Source organism: Carex rostrata, chromosome 19 (assembly GCF_964058835.1).
Source record: "Carex rostrata chromosome 19, lpCarRost1.2, whole genome shotgun sequence".
Lineage (NCBI taxonomy): Eukaryota > Viridiplantae > Streptophyta > Magnoliopsida > Poales > Cyperaceae > Carex > Carex rostrata.
In genome coordinates this window covers 5,914,716-5,924,759 of record NC_135936.1, presented here as the reverse complement: position 1 = coordinate 5,924,759, position 10,044 = coordinate 5,914,716, and the positions used below count along the sequence as shown (strand labels likewise).

At 32.0% G+C, this 10,044-nt stretch overlaps 1 pseudogene across 1 annotated transcript; it reads right to left on the bottom strand.

The window, feature by feature from the left end:
* Window positions 1–1,620: 1,620 nt before the first annotated feature.
* Window positions 1,621–4,526, bottom strand: LOC144571977 (transcription factor MUTE pseudogene; annotated as a pseudogene). Its single transcript, XR_013517619.1, has 3 exons — window positions 4,010–4,526; window positions 3,016–3,549; window positions 1,621–1,698 (listed from the first exon to the last, which is right to left on the bottom strand). The product of XR_013517619.1 is annotated as a transcription factor MUTE pseudogene (transcript).
* Between the last annotated feature and the right edge of the window lie 5,518 nt (window positions 4,527–10,044).

The window sequence follows — 10,044 nt, the reverse complement described above, 5'->3', positions numbered from 1 at the left end:
ATCTTGTAAAATCAATATAAAATCAACCGTTTTGAGGTTTTTCGCGTTCTTCATGTCGAAATTCTCGGTTTAACGCGTAGAACATTATTATGGATTTTATTTTCAATAAATCAAAATCTCATTTTTGTGAATTAAAAAAAAATTAGATTTTAAGGCATTGATTCGACCCAATAAGCTAATGGGTTTGAATCCGATAAGATATTTGAATCCCATTCCTGTCCCTCCTCGGGAAAAATTCTGCGTTCGCCCCTGGTTGTACTAACCACAAGAAAAACTTTGAAGTTGTGTTCTACCTTAATTATGCAAGTAACAAAAAACTATTTGGTAAAGAATTCAGTTTTTCTTTCTTTTAATTTTTCCTTTTTTTCAACCCTTCTATTTTTTAGGTTTTTTTGTTTTTTGTTTTCCTTTTTTTTTTTCTGTTTTTTCTGATTTTTTTTTCCTTTATTTTTCTTTCTAACCTATTACAAGAGTGTCCAGCTAATATAACATGACAAATAAGAGATAAAAAAAAAAGCAACAACAAAAAAATTCAACGAGGGTTTATCAGGATTAATTTTCGCAAGATGGTTGTTATGGATAAGAATGGGATTCTAGCTTTTGCAGGAAGATTTTTTTTTTTTTTTTTATGATTTACGGATCACAAGGATTTTGAGGCTTTGTTATCTACCAAAAAAATTATTAAGAATACCAATCACAGATATGATACCCGTTAGAAGAGAAAGCCTTTTTAAACTTGAATCTTCAATCTTCAAACTTCGATCTTCAAACTTCAGCCTTCAAAATTGTAACTATTGCTTTGATACCAAGATAAATTTGAGTCAAGCTAAAAACTTTGAGAGGAACAAGAATACTCTTTTTTTTATTTATTTTGGATTAGGTTGCAGAGTGTTGTTTGATACAATAGCAACTTAATTATTTTGAGTATTATGTTGCCCTTGTTATAGCCGCCACATACAGCTCATATATATCTTCCTAATTAAAATTGTATATATATTTCCTTATTTTGTAATATTTTCTCCTTAATACAATATCTTTAAACAAGGAAATAAATCTACTCAACCTAATTTAACTTTTGCTGGTGTATAAGTGAGCTGTTGGATTGATTGTGGCGCCTTTTGCATGTGTATTCCAACAAGTGCAGCACTGTACAAATGCTTACAAGACTAAATTCTAAACTAATATACTAATGAGTTCCGTAGCTAGAGATGACCTACCAAAAGACGAACATGATAGGAATAAGATGCCCATACAAAGCACTAGCTAGCTGGCGACAAGTCGCTGTCACCTTCGATTTTTCAATCCCTGAACTAGCATGATGAGCTAGCTCTATATGCTAACCTGGCTTCTTAATTTGTACCAGATGCCAAGATACTACTTCCATAAAGAAATTTGAGAAACATGCATTGCAGTACTCTAATAATACAAGATAAAATACAATAACACATATGTAACCGCATCTAGTCTAAGTTAAATTGAACTACACAATTGACTACCCTAGTCAAAGTGTAATATTAATTGACGCTAACAGATACCTTCTTTTAGCCAAAACATGACACAGAGGTGACAACCAACCAAGTGAACGCGGAAACTCCAGTGTCAGTGTTTGAGGAAACACGGCTACAGGTTGCACAAGGAGAAGGTTTGTTGAATTTCTTGCACAAGTTCTTCTGCACTTAGCTCGCACTCAATTCCGATCTGTACCAAGTTAAATACATCAACACACAGTATTCCAAACACATGTATAATTTATTTGGTTGTATAATTGTGATATTATTTTGTAGGATTGCTCCGTTAACTCTTGCACATATATGAAGTAAATTGATAATATATATGCATTACAAATTAATTTTATGGAAAAAAAGCATGTGTTATTCTACAGATAAAATTAGATACTTCAATTCCTGGGGCATGGAATGGGTCGATAAGTGAAGCCCAATAAAACTAGACACGATGTTTTTTTTTTTTTTTTTTTTGGAATAGTTCTATACTACAAAACGAAATAGGGACTTGTGCTATCACATGCAGCAGCCAATCACATATTTGTGGGCTTTGGTTCTGCATTAAAGACTTGAAAATTTGGCAACATATATAATTTTTGTTTGACTTGAAAACTTAGGAACATAGTTTTATTACTCATGTAGTTGGGCCTATCCTAATAGTATTTTAATATATGGATCCCAGAATTTTGACTGCAAACTTATGCTGCTTATATTTTATGATCGAACGGCACACCTAGCTGGAAATAAATCTGATGTGATTCCAATGGAATAACAGGGTCCTGTTATTCAGATCCCAACCATTCAACTTCATTGAGATTCGCGCATGGAGAACTTTGAATGGTTGAGATCGGAATAACAGGACTCTGTTATTCATTGGGAATCACAGCAGATTTCTTATGATGTATAATTAAAATTTCAGTTCTCGATCGTCAGAGACACAGCAATAATAGTACTACAATTTGAACTCTGTACGTACGGTTTATATTATACATGAAATTGGCATTGAAGATATTTGGACAAAAGATGGTACTACCAAGTGGAAGCGTACACCATACATTAATTTGCTATCTGGTGTAAATTAAGTCAATTTATTGCTTCTATAGAAGTGTTTCAAATTTAAGTATGCTGTCTCTTTTAGTGGTGCAAACCTTGATGAACCAGGAATGCTTCTGCATTTCCTAGTCCTAACAAGATCGAGATGAACAAACAGAACAAACAGAACAAACAGAACAAACAAAGATTTAAACAACGTTGAATTAAGCAACATAATTCTCATTAAGGTTTGTCATGAATAATAAATGTTGGAGTTAGCTAGACTTTAATATAAAGAAACTTTCAAAAACAGTTTATGGTTTCATGCAGTTATTTTTTTTATTTAGTTGAAGTCAAACTTCAAAAATGCTCTCTTTTTGCCATTTTCTAACATTAATTCACTAAGAACTAAGATATACAGCAGTCTAGACAATTGTTGAAGGTTATTTTTTTTTTATATCTAAGGTTAATTTAATTATACCTTGATAGTGAAGGAGTTGAGCATGGTGTCCTCGACAGTGCTGATATTGGCATGCAGTACCTCAAGTGAGAGTCTCTGGAGAGCTGCAATTATCTTAAGCGGTTGTCCAGGTATACGCTGTGAGACTATTTTCAGAAGAACATTGGGGCCAGCGAACTCAACCTTCACCTCTGGTATGGCTGGTGCTCTGGAAGTCACAGCTCCAAACTCGATACATACACTATGGATAGTGTTCTCCGGAGAGAAAGATGATTCATTTGTTGGTACCGTCATTGTGTTGGGAACATAAATTTGTGGTAATCGTGGTTTATAGGGGCTTCTTGGTTGAGGCGTTCTAGGGCTTGTAGGAAACCCTAATCTTGGACTTAGGGGATGCGACTTCGGGCTCAATGGTAAACGAGGGCTAATTGTAGGTCTTGGGCTAAGTACATCGCTATATACTTTCCTCTGCTTCTTGGCCTCAAGTGATTGAAGCAGTTGTTGTAGCTCCTTGATGTAATCCACAACTCCACCAATTATGGATGCTTGATCTCCCTAGTACAACCGTATGAGTTAGAAATGGTTTAATAGACAAAGTTCAATGAAATGCTATTTAGATGAGGAAAATTTTAATAACTAATTATTCCATATGCCTGCTCTTCAAGATTTTGAAAACCAAGGACAAACACCTTCTTTTATACATACAATAATGACAAACAAGTGGAATTCTATGACACTATTCAAAACATTGGTGATAATACTTCTCAAAATCCGAAATAAAACATGTCATACAAAAGCAAACATCTGGGAAAGGAAAAGAATAATAGCAATATGGCATTTACTATATATTCTTGGTTTGTGCTTTCTTTTCCATTGGATTATGAGCTCATAAGTGATAACACAAAATAAATTTGACTATAGCACGGAAAATTCAGTGAAGATGTCTAAAGTATTAAATACGAGCTAAAAGAACTCTCCTATAAGCTTATTCCTTGAACTAAATTGTTTTCCTTACCCTTTTGACATAAAAGCATGGCATCAAGGAGCGTAGTATGATGAGGTGCTCGTTCATTTGCTTCCTTCTGTTGCGCTCCACTGTGATATGTGATATCTTGGTGGGAGAAAGTTGAGCTCCCGGTGAATCTAACGAAGCTGATCTTTTTCTCTTTTTTCCAACCTTAGGTACCTCTTCATTCCCTGTGATGGTTTCACAACCATCCTTTTGACAAATCACGTGGGTAGATTTGTCAGTTACGCAGAAGGCATGGCCTTTCAGTGATCCTTCTTCTAGGGTTTCCAGTATTCTCAACATATCTTCTGGAGTGGAACCAAACTCCGATTCACAGAACAGATCTGCAAGGATATCTCCCATTATGACTATGCCCTCACGATATCTATGATTGTTAAGCTAGGGTTGACAACCTCAGTCAACTATGTTTTATTTTTCTTTTCTTTTTTGGAAAGGATGAAAATGGACAGAAGCTATGACAAAGTTACAATCTTATAGAGAGGAAATGCTAGCGATTGGCTGTGAGAGATTTCGATAGAGCGGAGAGACAGGAAATTAATATATGGAAGCCAGATGATGCTAGAAGAAACAATTGTTGAAAAACATACTGGAGAGCCATTAATTGGTGCAATAAATATTGGGTATAATTATGACATGCGTGACTAACTATCTTTAATTTGAATGGGGACTTTGCATACATTTAGCGTCAATATAGCTCGATCTTATATATACATTTTGTGATGCATGTCTGATCACAGCGCGTATCCATCATGGCCATATGCGCCATTTTTTATTGATCATGATGAGTTATATATCTTGTGTCACGAGCAGCGTGATATTACTGATATCCTCTTTATATATAAATGAAGTACGTAAACATACTATATGTGTACAGCATATTATTACTAATTACTAAAGATAATAATATACAAATTCGTTTGAATTTTCTAGAACTCTGAGCACATCTTAAAACCGTTTTTAAATTTTTTCTATTTTTCCAGTGAATCAACAGAAATAATTTCAAGCAACATTACATGTAAATGCTGAGTCTACAAGCATTGCATAGATGTGAATCCAGGAGACAATTGATCCAAAATGGAGCAAATCTGATTTTTTTGACGAAATCAGTTTGCAACCAGCGTGTACTGGCTGAAAACATTTAAGGGGGGACACCACCAATCAGGGGCCAAATTGCACCTATAATATATAACTAGGCAATTATGAGTCTGAGAAATACTATAGAGCTATATCATTGTAAATTTCTAATGATTATTAATTTTATTGTAAACAATTTTAATTACATCAATCGTCACCAAATTACAAACGAAATCAGTAAGTAAACTCGTCAAAATTCATGAATGAGCAAAGCTGCTTTGTTACCAACCTGTGCATGTACAACCAATTCAAATGACGCTGCCCTGTCATTTGTACTAAAATATATAGGGAATTTTTCAAAGAATGAAATCTTGAAACATTTACATCACAATGAACTTTTATTATTGTTTTGTGGTATTTTAAAATTAATTCCAAATTTACAGTATTGTTTTTCTCATAGTGCTTTGATTTTGTTTAAGCTTTCATGGTTCATTAATTTATTTTGCAGTGCAATATATATAAAATTTACAAGATAGAAACTTTAAAAAAAAAATTGCTGATCAAGCTATGTTTGGATGAAATGAGAATAGCTAGAATAGAGGGCTATTCGGAATAGTAATGTAAATTCAAACAACATTTTTGCTATTTGAAATAGTTATAATAGCTGTTATTATCTATTCCTTGTAAATGTTGGAATAACTACTATTCGAAAGTGTGAAGAGAGAAAAAAAAATGCTTGCTTCTCAAATTTCCTCTAACATAGTTCCGAAATTATAAAATTGACACCACTTATGTTATTTTCACGTCGTGTCAATTCATTTGAGACCTCACTTGCCTATCTTTTATCTTAATTAGTACCTTGTTAACACTATTGTTTATCGGTTATAGGTATTCACTATTCAAAATGTACAATCCAAACAACATTTTTACTAATCCGAATAACATCATTTTTATACTAATCTGAAAATCACTATTTTTTTTCTATTCTCATTTGCTATTCTTAAATTTCACTATTCTAGTTGTTATAACATCCATCCAAACGTACCCTAATTAATATCAAAGCTAGTCCATAACTCGGAGGATTGATAATGTATCTGGAGCAAATTATGTACCCTATCTATATATAAAAAAACACTAACATGCATATTTCCAAAGTAACACTATTGGAAAATATGGAATTATGATCGGTTATATACGCATATTAGTATCGGAATGCAACCAATTCTGATGAAGGCGATACTGATACTACAATAATTTGGATCGGTTAAATAACCGATCCAAATAGAAACTATCAGGATCGGTTGTTTAAACAACCGATCCAAATAGTAATTATTAAGATCGGTTGTTTAATATAACCGATCTTAATAGGCATTAATCTGGATCGGTTATACAGAATAACCGATCCTAATAGTTCCTAATCTGGATCGGTTCTATTAAAAAATCGATCCTAATAGTTCCTAATCTGGATCGGTTCTATTAAAAAACCGATCCAGATTAATATATAATAGGATCGGTTATTTGAAACAACCAATCCTAATTCCTTTTTTTTAAATATTGGTTATGCAATAAAAAATAATAAGGATCATTTTTTTGAAACAACCGATAGGTCCTAATTTTTTTTTTTCCAAAACCAAAACTTTGTGAATCCAGATATAATGCATTACATATTATAACAAGAAATTTAAATCCAAAAATTTTTATTAACAAACATTCAAGTAACTGATTGAGATATTTCTTCAATTAACACACATTTATGCAATTAATGTAAAACACAACAATAAAAAAAAATTACCTCTTTTGCAATCACATCACTTGAGATTAGAAAAGATCCAAAAAACAAAAACAAAGGAAACAATTAGATGAAAAAATATTTTCCAATGAAAAATACAAAAAATAATAATTTATAAGATAGTTATCTGGATCGGTTATTATAATAAGAACCGATCTTGTATTTTTATTCATTTAAAAAAAATAAAAATAAGTATCAAGATCGGTTGTTAACAAAGAACCGATCCAGATAAATTTTATCTGGATCGGTTCTTTGTTAACAACCGATCCAGATAGTTATTTGGATCAGTTCTTTGTTAACAACCGATCCAGATAGAACTATCTGGATCGGTTATTATAATAAGAACCGATCCAGACGTTTAATTTTTCTTAAAAATTATCTTATAAATTATTTTAAAATAAATTACATCTTAAAAATTATTTTATAAATTGTTTTAATAAGAAAATAATTTTAATAAGAAATCTGAAAACAAATTATGACATAAAAAACCGATCCCAATAGTATCAGGATCGATTTTTACAAACAACTGATCCTAATAGTTCATTAATTAGGATCAGTTGTTTATAAAAACCGATCCTGATACTATCAGGATCAGTTGTTCTAAGCAACTGATCCTAATAGTTCAACTATTATGATCGGTTTTTTCTAAGAACTGATTCTGATAGTATCAGGATCGGATTTTAGAAAAAACAGATCCTAATAGTTGAACTATTATGATCGGTTTTGTGTTAGAACTGATCCTGATACTATCATGATTGGTGTTTATAAACAACCGATCCTGATAGTTCACAAATTAGGATCGGTTGACTAAAAAACCCGATCTAATTAGTTTTTAGGATCGGTTTTTTCAAAAAACCGATCCAGATAGATATTAGTATCGGTTGTTTTATATTGCCGATCCTGATTCCTGTTTTTCCACTAGTGTAATACAATAATTTGCTACAACTTAAGTTAGTACCTTTCTAAGTTCTAACACTTCATTAGAGGTGCGATATTTGTGTTTATTTCGTACTAAGTATGGATTTCCACGTTATCATATATTCGAGGAATTAAATAACCAGCTAAGTCGATCGTCCCTTGCCCCGGCCGCAGAAACAAGAGGATTTTGCCGAGTACATCAATAGAATATGAATATTTGAATGTCAAATGTTGTGGAAATTAATCTGATTGTATATTGTTTGCTGCTAATGATATATACATTTTTTTGTAGCCTAACAATAACTGTCCATGGTTAATATATAGTAGGATCAGTTGTATTTTTTTTTCAAAGTATTTGAAATATTTAAAAGTTCAAAATATTATGAATTTTTTTTCCCATCATTCACCTTAATTTTCTCAAATAAAATTCTGAATTTTAATTTCATATATTGGTTGGTCTCTGTCAAATTTTTTATTAACCCAATCAAACTTTACAATTTACATGAGTTGGCCACTGACTGAGTCCATGAGTGCATGGCCGCATGGGGTGATATCGCCGTTGCATGCTCGTATTTAATGGACTGTGCATGGCACTTACATTTCACAGCCTACATCGTGTGATAATTTTCTGGCAGTGCTGATTTTAATGCTGCCAAGGCCTATTTATTACATATTTAATAACTTATATGTGAATAATGTTTTCTCAGCTAACTAGCTAGAGCCACTGAGCTAGGTAAGTTGCCAGTAACAAATGATCGAGAATACATAACACAGTTCCATGTACATTATATTGCAACTCACTAATTAATATTGTAAAATATGCATGGGTGTTGGCAGATATAAAATAATTATGTTTCTCCTTTTGTCTCACTTTTCACATGGGATTTGTAATTAGTTGTCTCCTAAAAGAAAAAAAAGAAAAAAAGGACAGAGAAACAAATATCTCTTGAACCTCCACAATGTGTATAATTGGTTGAATGTCCATTAGATTACATATGTTTTGCAATCGGCCATAAGAAAAATTTATATGCATGCATGCCGCGTTGATTTGTCAAACATTCACCAAAATAAGTTATGTTATAGCATCCAATATCACTTATTAATCCTCTCCGTTAATTTTGAAAAAAATGGCCACCAATTAACATTCCAATAACTTTGAAAAAAATTTGGTTTAGATCATTGGATTTTGATCGGTGAAGTGATTTTTATATTGTACCACATGCACATAATTAATTAATGTGACAAAGGATACAACAATAATTATTTATTATTTTATAAACTACTGTCATATTATTTATAGTTCATTTTGCCAATAAAAGTTCTAAGTATTATATAAAAAAATATTGCCATAATTTTCTCTAATTATGACCAATTTTTTTTCTCGAATAATGAGACAATAAGGGAAATGGGGAGTAACACATTGGGCATCACTGAATAAAAAAACGGTGTTTGATTGCTATATATATTTGAATTTCCTATGGTACAATATAACCCACAATCTGATTTCGCCAAACATAATACTGTGACATTATTAGTCCTAGACTGTTTTTATGACATTAATTCTCAGCAGAAACTATGATTATTAAAACCCTAATTCGAGGTAGGCCAGTCATGCATCGCGATAAAAAATTTACTGGGGAGGAAACATTTTTATATTAGAATATAATGATGTGACTTCCTTTGCTATTTTATATTATAAATTCAAAATTCTATCAACATGCAATGATTGGCAGTTAGAGTTGATACAGATATACAGTACTGAGGCTGGCAAACTCGAATTAACTGATGTACAGTTCTCAAATAGTACATGCACAGTAATTTGATTATTATACTACTTACTTTTACTTTACTGTTTTTGCATAAAAAAACTAAGCAAAATTCTACAATCTATATATAACTCGGCAGAATCCTTGTTCGGTATACAAAATGACTAATTATATAACTAATTAACTATATATGGAGGTCAAACGTCAATGAGGGTCAAGTATATAAATTTTATTTTTTCTATTACAAATGAAAATCAATTTCACACTTTTTGTAATATTTTAGTTTAAACTATATTAAAAATAGAGTATAAATACAAAAAATTTGAAAATGAATGAAGTCAATTGATCTCATTCATTGAATGTGGATTCGCCCCGGTAACCAAGCATGCAGGCTTAGGTACCGAATCACTTTCTTAATTAGAGATATCAAGGTACCCTAGCAAGTAAGGGAGGGTATAAGGTACAAATTAATT